At 47.4% G+C, this 12165-nt stretch overlaps 1 long non-coding RNA gene across 1 annotated transcript; it reads right to left on the reverse strand.

The window, feature by feature from the left end:
* Positions 1–3169: 3169 nt before the first annotated feature.
* Positions 3170–11933, reverse strand: LOC129341888 (uncharacterized). Its single transcript, XR_008598178.1, has 3 exons — positions 11827–11933; positions 5061–5222; positions 3170–3323 (listed from the first exon to the last, which is right to left on the reverse strand). It is a non-coding gene; the product is annotated as an uncharacterized LOC129341888 (long non-coding RNA).
* Positions 11934–12165: the final 232 nt, after the last annotated feature.

Below are 12165 nucleotides of genomic sequence, written 5' to 3' on the forward strand. Positions count from 1 at the left end.
TCTTTTCTATTGTATTTTACTTAATTAGTTAAGTCCAATAATATAAATGGGAAAGAGGGAAAATAATTTAATCTTTTGCAAACCTTCAAAATATTGGGCCTTTTTTCTCAATGGTACTCTCTATGGTTGCCCTCAATTTTCCCCTTGTCCAAAATGGCGTACTCTGCTTCTTCTTTAAAATATCAGGTACACTTTCTCTCTACTGAAGCCTTCTGAAGCCTTCTGCCCTTTCCACACTCAAAATAGCTAACTTCCACTTCCTCTTCTGGTCTCTTGATCTGCTTTGTTTTTTTCCCTCTGTTCCTTCCATCTTCCTGCCCTTCTATCCACCACTCACTTGTATTGCAGGCAATTACAGGCAGTTCACTTCTCACGATGTTTCAGCCTCTTCCCAAACTCTCCCTCTCATGTCGTTATCTCCCAAACCACAGGTATGAAAAACAAAAGTTCTTTTTGCTCTTTTTAAGCTCTTTACGTCATTAAAATCACTTTCTTCACTCCCCACCACTTTTTAACGCCTTTTGCTTTAGGAATTTGTCTCTTTACTTTAAAACGTTTCAATCTTTGAACAGAGATTAAGTCCGTTAGGGGAGATAGTGCTCTTTACTCTCTCTCACTCTCATAGGGTTGTACTCACTGTCTCTTTGGCTCCACTCCGGTTAAAATCTGTTTCTGAAGCTTGGGTACGAAGATCCTATGCCAATTAAATGATGCCAAAGGTTGCTGCAGAGATATTAGCCGCCAGTCTGGGAGGAGATCTTCAAAGCAGATGGAGAATCCTAGATTCAGAACCCCCCCTCTGCCAAGATCACACCCTCTTAGGGCTATCGAGCATCCTTGCCCAATTTCTACCTGAAATTGGGGGGCTGTGGGTGATCAAAGCACCCCACTAGCCCAAAAACAGCAACCTGGATGGCTCAGCTCCTGGAGACACTTCAGATCTCCATGATCCCCAGCCTGAAGTCAAATCTTTTATTATTATATTGAGCACCTCTCCCGGTACCAGCCTCAGGGGCCAAGGCTAGTGGGTTCCTGTAAGGACTCACTGAATGCTTTTATATAAAAGCATTTTATATAAAACCTCCACTCACCTGCCAGTGGCTAGGAGAAGGTGCCTGGTGGTCATACACATATCCTCTCCTTGTTGCTCTGGAAATTGATTTACATTTCATGCCAGGGACAATTCATTAAAAATCACCCCCAAATTTAGTATTTACTAAGGATGGGCTCTAGAAGCTGATCTAGGAGCAGCTCCCAAACTTGATATAAGTAAGAAGGGGTGAGGTGGGGTGTCTCATTGCTTGAAGAAACTGGTCTCCTTAACTGGGCTATTTGATGCACGTACAATTTGGAGGAGAAGAAATCAGCTCTCTAATCGCTTTTCACCCACCTGCCACATAGGTCTGTAGGAGGTGACAAGAGGTTGGCTGGATGAACTGAACTGGGATAAGATTGCAGGGTGCACCCTTGGTTTGTGTGCAAGTTCCGAACTCTTAATGGGTATATTCCTCTTAAGTAAAGCTCCAAGAGAGACCAGTTTCAGACAGAGGAGACAGGTTATGTCAACTTTCTCCCGCACCCCACATTTGAAGGCTGTTCAGCCATGGCCAGCAAGGAGAATCTTGGGGGTACTTGAGGAGTGGCTCCCCTTCCTGTCCAGCAACCTCCACAGAAAATCAGAGTTGCCAGCCAAGCAATGGCAACTGATGGGAGATGTTTGGGGTAGGGTTGTCAGGCACGATTTGGGAACCAGTGGGAGATGGGGTGGGTGGGGACTTAGGACGGAGCAGTGTGTAATTGGCATTCCCTGAGTGATGATGCCAGTTCTGGCACAACCCGGAAAAGATGCCATCATCTCAGTGGTGACACTCTAACATTCACTCACAACTCTATGGGAACAAGTAAATTCTGTGTAGGAACTCAACCATGCATATCCCATTTCAGAAATGTTTACATAAATCTGGCAAGTCTTGTATGGAATGAAGCCATGTTGTTCCACTGGCATTCTTCTCCAATCAAACCAGGACCCTGCTACTTTTTTTGAAGCAAGTTGGTGTGGACATACATACACAGATAAATGGAAAAACCAGAATACAATTTTCTTGGCCCTCATGGCACATCCAGATAGCTCTGATCTATGTGAGAGTTTGGAACTGGTTCCACCAAAAGTCAAGAACTTCCATGTCATCCAGACACCTAAGTTTCAGCTTCAGTGGGGACACGTATCAAGGTGTGTGCTTCCCTCCCCGCTGCTGTTTTGGCACATGAATAAGTGTGTTGGGGCAGACCTGTTTAAAATCTCTTTAAAATAGAGAAGTGACACCAGGGGTCAGCATATATTTACCATCGTATTTTGTTTGTCCCTAAGTGTGTGTGCGTGATGTGCTGTCAAGTTGCTTCTGATTTACAGAATCTTATGAATCAACCACCTCCAAAAAGTCCTATCGTTAACAGCCTTGCTGAGATCTTGCAAACCGAACTCTACGGCATCATTCATTGAGTCAAGAGATCTCAATTTGGGCCTTCCTTTTTTCCTACTTCCTTCAACTTTTCCTAGCATTGTTGTCTTTTCCAATAATTTTCTTTTCTTGTATGACAGCTTCAGTTTATTTGTCTTTTTGTGTGTTAATGTTATTCATGAAACACTCCTCCCTCACCACATTTCAAACCAGTCAATTTTCTTCCTGTCAGATCTTCATTTTCCAAATTTAAAATTCACACACGCTGATTGAGAATACCATAGTATTAATGATCTTGAACTAAGTCTTAAATAGATGTGCCTTTTTCTCTTCAGAGGGAGCTGAAAACAAAACCCACATAAGACACAGGGCCCGGTACTGCCTCAGTCTGAACCTTCCAACCAGGTTCCTTCAGCTTCCTTATTTCACTCATTTTCATTACTCCAATGCACCTTATTTTTTATTCAGAATCCTGCTCATGGCAAAAAATTGTCCCACCATAAAAGTTCCTGAGATGTTCCATGCTGAGCCTTTCAACAGTTTGGATTGTGTGCAAAGCTCCACTGACCACTCCTCAGCGTCAGGTCACCAGACCTTCCAGTCTAGGTTTCTGCCTGCCCTGAATAATATGCATGGGATGGGGAAGAAAATTAAATTAATCATGCCACAATGGCATGAAAAAAGCCAAACACCATCCAGGGACTTTTCATCAGGTCTTTATTATCTCTTAGTGACATCATGCAGCGTGATGTAGAATCATCTGTATGCAGAACGAAGCACTTTGGCGACAAGATTCTGGAACTCATCAAGACTCAATTCGACATCATATCTGTATCTCTCCTCAGAAGTCCCTGGGTTGTTTTCCTGCAGTGGATAAAAAATGGAAATTGTTGTCTTGTTATATGGTTTACGAATATATCACAGGTCCTTTAGATACCCTTCCAGATTATCTAAGTAGAAATAGTCCAAACACAAAGGTTTAATACCCAAGCATGGCTCAGATATGGTCTAACACACTAAACATTCCTTAAGGTTACTCTTCTTTTTTCCCAAAAAATACCTATATAATAAAATAAAATGATATGCATAATAATAAGAACATGCTTAATAGGTACAAGGGGAGCATGTCTGCCTAAGCCATCACAAGCCTGTGAACTCTTATCGCTCACATTCTGTTGAAAGTTCCATCCTCTACACCATTGTCAACTACATGGAGTCTAATCTAGACTCTTTTCTTATGGCGAGTGTTTCACAGTTCTGGAGTGTTTTATCATTATTGCAATTAATATGAAAGCAAAACAAAGTTACCATCTAAAGCACCTACAATGGAGAGGAAACCCTACGGTTTTGTTTTTATGTAGACTCTGCCTCTATTGAGTTCACTTTTAAAGGGCAGCCGGTGTTTTTCTAAAAACTGTTCCTTAAAGGGATAGGGGAGAGAGGCTCTGGGCTTCCTTAACTGCAAGCTGTAGTCACTAGGATCACGTACATGTGTGAGGTATTCCAGTCCTGAGAGAAATGGGGTGGGACTTGGTCATCCTCTCTCCTCTCAATGCTCACCCTGCTCTGCCATATTTCCCCTCCAGTCAGCACTCCTCTGCTTGCCTAAAAGTCTCCAAAAGTTATCTTCTAACTGAGCAAACCTACCTCAGGGTCCTCCTCCTGCTGCCTGCCAGCTGTCTTAGCCTCCTTAGGCCACCCGTCTGCCTCAGTCTCTTTCTACAGTTCTTCAGGTTAACGGGCTGCTCTGCTGTTTATTTCACTGTCTGAAATCTTTCCTATCAGTTCTCAATAGACTTTGATGTTAAATATGCGTGCATTTCATGGCCTCAAAAAGAGGGAAACCTTTATTTCATCTGTCTGAAAGTTGACCATGTGGATGTCCGAGAGGAGTACTACAATCCCTCTGTATGTTGTTCCGTTGGGGTAGAAAAACAAGAAGGCACAGACTTGACAATGTGCTGTACGTGTCTCTTCCATTGAAACAAAAGGGAAATGATAATGAAGTCAAGTTATGAAACTGGAAATACAAGAATGACACAAAGGCATACCAAACAACAATACAGTCAATTTGGGTATTAATTACAAAATTAAAGAATGAAACCAACTTCCATGCATTGATCTGCCATGCCTAGCTGAAACCCTTCTCCATATGCTCTATGAGAGGTGGGTCGCCAAGCGTTCTGAGCCTCATGGAGCTTGGGAGGGACCACTGGGTGAGGTTATTGGCCGCTGAGCAAAAGTGAGGCCCCAGAGATTAAAAGCCATGGGTGGAAAAGCTACAAAATGGAGAAGGAGGCACAAAGGGTGACATAAAATGACTCCTCCTTCAGAAGCTGGTATCTCTTGGAAGTTTACAAAAGGGGATTATACCACTTAAGGGTTCACAATTTGCATATCAACCAGTCATGCATCCCATGACCTCATTCCTTCCATGTTCACCCAGCTCGCTTGCTTTCATCTCCAATGGACCTCTGTAGAGAACAGCTGGAATGCCACCCAAGATCTTCCTTCTTCTCCCCCAACGAGCTGCACATTAAATACTTCAAGTTAAGGAGGCCACTTCCTTCCACGCAATGAGCCAACCCACTCCCCTCTCACCTGTATCAAGTTTGGGAGCTGATCCTTCATTAGCTTCTGCATTCTTTCCTTGGTGACTGTGGGAGGATTTCTTCCGTCCTCCTTGTATTGGCTGAAAATGTTGGCAATAGTTTGCATGGCTAATTCTAATGGGGTTAGAGACATCTTGAGTTGGTTGCTGATCTGGAAAGACAACACCTAGTTCAGTGTGTGTATGTGTATGAGGGAAAGATCAACTCAATCACTGGTTTCTTCTCACAACAGTTTTGGACTGAACCTCCAAGTTCAGAGGTAGCATATTCCAATGCAAAAGGTAATGATTGTGGAATGCAATAGGCAACTTACACATTACACTGCAGGTGAGCCTCCCTCAAAACATCTAGCAGGTCCTCCCTTTAAAAGACATCACCGTATTTCTGGGGAATCATTTTTTGGCTGACTCCCCTTTTCCATTTTGTCTTTATGTGTTACTTTATTAAAATATTTATGTACCACCATTCCTCCTAGAAATTACAATTAAGAACATATGTTCTTAGGGCTTAGTTGAATAAAAGAGTAAGTAAATATGAGATAATGAATTATAGAAAAAGGGGACAGATTGGGAATAGATTAGGATATAGGGTTGGAAAGCTGTTGGAAGTCCTGGAAAAAGGGGGGGAGGGAAAGGGTGGGGGAAAAGGATAATGAGATGTTATTTGAAAGTTGTATATTAATATTCTTACCTAATAAAAATTCTTTACAAAAAAAAGAACATATGTACTAAAAGAAACCTTTAAATACCCCATTCTCTCATAAAAATGCCTCCAGTCTACACCCCATTGAGAGCCTTGTGGAATTTCCTACATATTCATAGAAATGGTGACTCATAAAGTGTGAGCTGCAAGAGAAAAGACACTGGCTATTCCGAATGCCAGGAGGGCTGCTTTAAAGAGGAAGACACCGAGTGATGACCATAAGAATGTAGGCATTAGAAAACATCTTAATAAATAACACAAATACGTTTTATCTTTTATTTTATTTTTTTAATAGGGACTCCACCACTGCTTGCCCCTCACACCAACGCTGGAGTTCCTTGTGTGCCATATTTAATGGTAATTTAAATACTGAACGAGCAAAGTTATATTTATAACAAATTTCATACTCTACCTTTCTTCCCAAAGGGGACCCAAACAGCCTTACGTTGTTCTGGTTTTCTCCATTTTCTCCTGAAAACTACCCTTTGAGGTAGGTTTGGCCGAGAGTGTATAACTATATCGTTTTCTACATTCCTTTCTCTATCTTCATCTATATATATGCTCGTGTGTTGATCTTTTGTTTTTCAATACATCTTTCTATGTGTGTCTCTATTTTGTTCTGTCTGACATGTGGAGGGGGAGTGGCAAGATCCCCCAGCAACCGCGGGTCCTCACCCAAGGGTCCCACTGAGGAATAATACAGTGGCAGCCAATAGTACCCACCTTCCTGCCATGCCAGAAAGGATGGGAGGGAGAGGGCATGTCTTGTGGAGGGTGAGTGGGAAGATTCTCCTGCAACCGCCTGACCTCACAGGAGCGCGTGTTTATTCCCGGTGAGGGCTGGAGGGTGGGTGATGTCCCCTCTCTTTCTAATTCAATCTCTATCGTTTTCTACATACAATTTTCCCACTATATGCCATTCTCTCACTGTTAACAGACATTCCTTAACGTATGCACATACCTTCCAGTGTATTGTTCATTCTACTTATACATTCTCTAATGTTTGTATCTGTCTCTGTTTTTTATTTTCAATCCTTTTATCCATGGATGGGTCGTATTGGCATGTCATTTGGAGAGGAAGTGGCAAGATCCCCCAGAAGTCTCAAAGCATCACTCGAGTGTCCCCCTGAGGATTTCTCTGGCAGCAGCCAGCACCACCCACCTTCCTGCCTTGTTGGAAAGGACGGGAGTTGCAGGACACATTCCCACCCAGTTGAAAGATGTCCCATCAGTCCCATTGTCAGGGGAGCCACCATGCTGTGCAACCGACTGTATCCCTATATGATACAATTGGTTGTGTGATCTCAGTGGAGCTGTTCCTTGTGACCAAGGAGGGAGCAGCAGCAGGATAGTCCCTCATGAAGAAGGGGCAGACATGACCTGCTGTCCTGCCTTTGTGAAAAGAAGGGGATGGGCAGGACAGGAGACATTATTGGACGGGTCAGAGTGGTTTCTGAGAGGGGGAGACAGAAATGGGACAGCAGCAGCAGCAGCTGATATTGACCACCTTCCTGCCTTTGCGGGAAGGACATAATTCTAGGGACCCATTCCCCCCTGCTCAGTGGGCTCAGCATTTGCAATTGATAGGGACACCATGCAGCTCAAATATATGTGCAACAGCTCATGAGCTGTTGTGCAAGTGCCCAAAGGAGGCTGCCACCATCATCACTCACTTTTCTGCCTTTGCAGAAAGGAGGTGTCATGATGATCTGGCTGTTCCAGGAAGGCCTATCAAGGTCTCAGAAGCCTGTTAGCAGTGGGAGTGGACCTGGCTAAACCTGACCCAAACATGCCAGCCCTCATTTGAGATACCCACAGGACTCAACAGGCAAGGGTGCGCAGCGACGGCATGGAGAACCAAGGGGCAAAATGATTTAGTAGCCTGCAGAACCCCATGCACTCCATGCTAGATAGAGGCAAGCCATATAGGGCAATTGTCTCTGCCAAGACATGAAGGCCTGCCTCCTGAGCCATCAACCTCGAGGTTCTAAGCAGCGCTGTCCCAGACCCTGAGGGGACTACCCCCTCGTCCTGCCGGAGCGCTCTGCTCCTACCGGCGTGACCCTCAGGGCAAAGTGACCCTTCCACTGATGCCTGCTCAGAAAAGCTGGTTGCCCCCTCTTGCCCCCCAATGGATCTTTCACTTGGCAAGGAGGGAGATAGGCTTGGGTGGTGCATCTTCAGGTGCGGAGTCAGGGCCGTCGAAGACAGGTGCTTTGGGTTTTTGCCCCTGCGCACCAAGACATCACAGGCATGGCACTGCACCACACAGGGGTCATTAGTAAGGGCCCGAAAGTGCCTCCATATGGAGGTATTGAAACATGGACCTTTAACTGTCCCAGGGGAAGGAGGATGAACGGTTACAGGCTGCACTGCAGAGCTGGCCATGGACGAAGGGGTGAGGGGTGGACACCACCGAGAGTTTGGGATGTGGATGGGAGGGATCTTTCATAGCACACAAACCATTCCTCCAGGGATGCGTCACCCACCCCATCCTCAAACTGTTGAAAGAAATTCTCTCCCCCCTGCAGAAAGACCTCTTTGGCCTCCTCCACAGCCTCCACAGCTGAATTGGGGGGAGCGGGAGGAATCTATACTGCCTTTGAGCCACACCCAATATTGCTTTCCCCAAGTAAACCAGGAGGACTGCCATCGCACTTTCCCCCACACCCACCCTTGCTGGCCAATACAACAGGAAGACTCATTTTGCCACCAAACTAGAATTAAGGAGGACAGAAAAGGAGATGACTCTATGTGCCCTCCGCCACAGTGCCCACTGAGCTTGACCGCAGGGCCTGGCAGCTGCCGCGGAACCAGAGGCTGATGCTAGAGCCCTAGTCCAGCACAACAAGTTGCCTGACCACCAGATCAGGCTCTGGAAATAATACTGTGAGCCCTCAGCCGAAGGGCCCACTCAGCTTGGCCCCAGGGCCTGGCAGCAGCCCTGGCACCAGAGGGAGGGAGGGACTATAGCCCTAGCCCACCACTCCCATAGACCTGACCAGATCAGGCAATAATAATGCTGTGTGAGCCCTCAGCCAAGGTGCCCACTGAGCTGGGCCCTAGGGCCTGGCAGCAGCCCTGGCACCAGAGTGAGGGAGGGACTAGAGCCCTAGCCCACTACTCCCACAGACATGAACAGATCAGGCAATAATAATACTGTGTGAGCCCTCAGCCAAGGTGCCCACTGAGCTTGGCCCCAGGGCCTGGCAGCAGCCCTGGAACCAGGGGCTGAGGCTAGAGCCATAGCCCAGCACACCAAGATGCCTGGACAGAACAGGCACAGAGACTATTAATAATAATAGTGATAATAATAATGAAAATGATAATGGCTATGATAATAATAATCATTTGGTGAGCCCTCAGCCGAGCCTGGCAGCAGCCCTGGAACCAGAGGGAGGGAGAGACTAGAGCCCTAGCCCACCACTCCCACAGACCTGACCAGATCAGGCAATAATAATACTGTGTGAACCCTCAGCCAAGGTGCCTACTGAGCTGGGCCCTAGGGCCTGGCAGCAGCCCTGGCACCAGAGGGAGGGAGGGACTATAGCCCTAGCCCACCACTCCCATAGACCTGACCAGATCAGGCAATAATAATGCTGTGTGAGCCCTCAGCCAAGGTGCCCACTGAGCTGGGCTCCAGGGCCTGGCAGGAGCCCTGGCACCAGAGGGAGGGAGGGACTAGAGCCCTAGCCCACCACTCCCACAGACATGAAAAGATCAGGCAATAATTATGCTGTGTGAGCCCTCAGCCAAGGTGCCCACTGAGCTTGGCCCCAGGGCCTGGCAGCAGTCCTGGAACCACAGGCTGAGGGTAGAGCCATAGCCCAGTACACCAAGATGCCTGGACAGAACAGGCACAGAGTCTATTAAAAATAATACTGTTGATAATAATAATAATAATGAAAATGATAATGGCTATGATAATAATAATCATTTGGTGAGCCCTTAGCCGAGCCTGGCAGCAGCCCTGGAACCAGAGGGAGGGAGGGACTGGAGCCCTAGCCCACCCCTCCCAAAGACCTGACCAGATCAGGCACTGATAAATAAGAATCAATGTGAGCCCTCAGCTGAGGTGCCCACTGAGCTTGGCTCCAGGTTCTGGCAGCAGCCCTGGCACCAGAGGGAGGGAGGGACTAGATCCCTAGCCCACCTTTCCCACAGACATGAACAGATCAGGCACTAATAACACTGTGTGAGCCCTCAGCCAAGGTGCCCACTGAGCTTGGCCCCAGGGCCTGGCAGCAGTCCTGGAACCACAAGCTGAGGGTAGAGCCATAGCCCAGTACACCAAGATGCCTGGACAGAACAGGCACAGAGTCTATTAATAATAGTACTGTTGATAATAATAATAATAATGAAAATGATAATGGCTATGATAATAATAATCATTTGGTGAGCCCTTAGCCGAGCCTGGCAGCAGCCCTGGAACCAGAGGGAGGGAGGGACTGGAGCCCTAGCCCACCCCTCCCACAGACCTGACCAGATCAGGCACTGATAAATAAGAATCAATGTGAGCCCTCAGCTGAGGTGCCCACTGAGCTTGGCTCCAGGTTCTGGCAGCAGCCCTGGCACCAGAGGGAGGGAGGGACTAGATCCCTAGCCCACCTCTCCCACAGACATGAACAGATCAGGCACTAATAACACTGTGTGAGCCCTCAGCCAAGGTGCCCACTGAGCTGGGCTCCAGGGCCTGGCAGCAGCCCTGGCACCAGAAGGAGGGAGGGAGTAGAGCCCTAGCCCACCGCTCCCACAGACATGAACAGATCAGGCACTAATAACACTGTGTGAGCCCTCTGCTGAGGTGCCCACTGAGCTTGGCTCCAGGGCCTGGCAGCAGCCCTGGCACCAGAGGGAGGGAGGGAGTAGAGCCCTAGCCCACCACTCCCACAGACATGAACAGATCAGGCACTAATAACACTGTGTGAGCCCTCCGCTGAGGTGCCCACTGAGCTTGGCTCCAGGGCCTGGCAGCAGCCCTGGCACCAGAGGGAGGGAGGGACTAGAGCCCTAGCCCACCACTCCCACAGACCTGAAAAGATCAGGCAATAATAATACTGTGTGAGCCCTCAGCCAAGGTGCCCACTGAGCTGGGCTCCAGGGCCTGGCAGCAGCCCTGGCACCAGAGGGAGGGAGGGAGTAGAGCCCTAGCCCACCACTCCCACAGACATGAACAGATCAGGCACTAATAACACTGTGTGAGCCCTCCGCTGAGGTGCCCACTGAGCTTGGCTCCAGGGCCTGGCAGCAGCCCTGGCACCAGAGGGAGGGAGGGACTAGAGCCCTAGCCCACCACTCCCACAGACATGAACAGATCAGGCAATAATAATGCTGTGTGAGCCCTCAGCCAAGGTGCCCACTGAGCTGGGCTCCAGGGCCTGGCAGCAGCCCTGGCACCAGAGGGAGGGAGGGACTAGAGCCCTAGCCCACCACTCCCACAGACATGAACAGATCAGGCACTAATAACACTGTGTGAGCCCTCCGCTGAGGTGCCCACTGAGCTTGGACTCAGGGCCTGGCAGCAGCACTGGAACCAGAGGCGATAGATCCTTCCCAATCCACAAAATCCAAGCTCAATTATACTCTCTCTGTCTCTCTCCCCAAAGGCTAGCAAGTAGCAAGCAGCAGCTCTGTCACACTCCAAAAACTCATCAGCTCATACAACGACCCAAATGGAGTGGAGGTTTTGCAGGCCATCTATTTCAACTGCCTGCTTGCTGAATCCCCTGCGATTGCGGTATAGCTTTATTTAAAGACATCCAGTGAAGGTCAAGCTCTCTTCCACAAAGATATTTGGTTCTGTTCTTGAACTGTTTATCCAATTAGGAATGTTCTCTTTAGATTCCACTGCAATCTACTGCCAGATAATTTAAACCCACTACTTCTAATCTTTGCTCTGGAGCATCAGAAATCATTTCCTTGCCGTCTTCATGTGACAGCCCTCCATCTATGTGAAGAGTGCTCTTATATCCCCTCTTTACTCTTCTCCAGGCTCAGTATTGCCAGTTCCTGCCATCTAATCTATCCTGATAAGCTTTGTCCTCAATACTTACCAAACTCTCTGAAGTCCTTGATCAAGAGATGAGTTAAGAAACTGGATGCAGAATCTTGTCCTGATGGTGTTTTTATACAGGCTTTAGAGGGGTGAGGAGGGAACAGACTCATATCCTCAACATGCAATTTCCCTCTGGTGCTGGAGGCCTGATTGCTTTCTTCTTGATATCATTTATGGACATCTGCCCATTTCCTCCCCTGTCTAATTTATTTTTCGTTAACATACTTACGTTTTTATTATAGTTGGCCTTTCTTACTGAGACTCCAGGCAGATTACACAGTATAAGCCAAGACAATGAACAGCTGGAACATTCAATAAACAATACAATAAAACAGGG

Source organism: Eublepharis macularius, chromosome 1 (assembly GCF_028583425.1).
Source record: "Eublepharis macularius isolate TG4126 chromosome 1, MPM_Emac_v1.0, whole genome shotgun sequence".
Lineage (NCBI taxonomy): Eukaryota > Metazoa > Chordata > Lepidosauria > Squamata > Eublepharidae > Eublepharis > Eublepharis macularius.